Genomic DNA, 1,871 nt, shown 5'->3' on the forward strand with positions numbered 1-1,871 from the left:
CCCATGACTTCCTTGTGTGTGTACTTCCTTCTAGCACTTGTGTTGGTGGCTAGGCTGCTGGGAAGGTGGGGCCCAGTGGTCAGAGTCCTTGATCCATCCTTATGTCTGTATCCCTGGGCTGCCCCAACTGGCCACTTCCCAGTGCTGTCTCAGAAACTTTGAAATGGAAAGGATAACCCAGGTGCCGTGGCCTCTGCCCTGTACTCAGTCTGTGTGGTAGGCATGGCCTGTGACTCTTACCAGAGACCCTTTGTGGATCCATGTGGCACCTTGCAGGCGCTGAAGAGCCACTGAGAAGAGACACAAATCATGCCTAGCCTTCCTCTTTCTTTCTTCTGGGCTTGGTAGTCCTGAATGCTTTAATATCTTCTTGGTTACTCTAAGAACTGGTGACGCAGGGCTCCGTGCCTAGACAGAAGAAAGCTCAGCTTCATGTGCAGCATCTGCGCATCTGCAGAATCCTCAGAAACACATGCGCATGCGCATCTGTGTGCGCATCCGTGTGCGCATCTGTGTGCGCTCACAGCCACAGCATCAGGTGGACATGCAGACAGTAAAAACAGGTTACCAAGATGCCATTGTAGGGGAAGATTTTGGAATAGAAAAGGCCCAGAATTTGAGTTTTCTTTGCCATATATGAGCGAGGTGACTTTAAGAGTTTTAGGAATCTTTCTGGGCAGTGGTGGCGCATGCCTTTAATCCCAGTACTTGGGAGGCAGAGGCAGGTGGATCTTTGTGTTCGAGGCCAGTCTGGTCTACAGATCGAGTTCCAGGACAGCACAGAGAAACCCTGTCTTGAAACAACAACAACAAAAACAAAAAAGTTTTAGGAATCTTGGTTCTAAGATCAAGGGACTCTGTTGCCACTAATGATCCTAATATAAGGTAAGTGGGGGCTAATTGCCCCGGAGAGATGCCCCTAAGCCCATCATTATTTACTTAAGCAACAGAGTATTGAACTGAATTGGAGGCCACCCACCTTTCCAGCTCGGCCTTCTTTCAAAAAGAGAGACCATTCTCATTTGGGGGGCAGAGAAGAAAGCTTACATCACCCTTTCCTGCGGGGTGACAAGTCTACAAGCAAGCCAAGCTGCTCAGGACAAGAGGACATGGGCCACAAAGAGTCCAGGATGTCTTAGTCAGCTTTCCATTGCTATAACAAAATACCCAAAGCTTTTAAATTTATAAATGAAAAGGTTTATTTTGACTCTTAATGCTGGAGGCTTCCATCCAAATTGGCTTGCCATGTTGCTTTGGTCCTTTGGTGAGGGCAGTGGATGGCAACAGTGGGAATTATTCGCTGGAGCAAACTTCTTACATCATGAGCCAGGAAACAGAGTCAGGACAGGACAGGGACCCATAATCCACTTCCGACGGTGACCTAAGGGTGGTCTGTCTGTCTTTCTGTCCGTTCTTTATTTATTTACTTTGTTTGTTTGGGGGGGCATATTTTGTGTTTTCAAGACAGGGTTTCTCTGTGTAGCCCTGGCTGTCCTGGAACTCACTCTGTAGACCAGATTGGTCTCAAACACATAAGAGATCTGCCTGCCTCCCGAATGCTGGGATTAAAGGCATGTGCCACTACCATCCAGAAACATAAGGATTACTAGAATATTTTGTTCCTTAAAAGACCATGGCATCTCACACCCCTTTCACTGATTGTCCCTGGACCATTGCCTTTCCAGAGTGTGTTTGCCATGTCCCTTCAAGCGAGGGAAACATTGCCGTGACTCAGAAGCTCTCTGGAGTCAGTCTCACGGTCTGTAGATGAGGATGATCAGAGCGCCTACCACATGGAGCTGTGAGGAGGGATCACGTGCAGAGGTGTGTGGGGGCTGACACATGTCATGCTGCCAGGAGCTGCTGCTGTC

This window comes from Arvicanthis niloticus, chromosome 15 (assembly GCF_011762505.2).
Source record: "Arvicanthis niloticus isolate mArvNil1 chromosome 15, mArvNil1.pat.X, whole genome shotgun sequence".
In the NCBI taxonomy this organism is placed as follows: Eukaryota; Metazoa; Chordata; class Mammalia; order Rodentia; family Muridae; genus Arvicanthis; species Arvicanthis niloticus.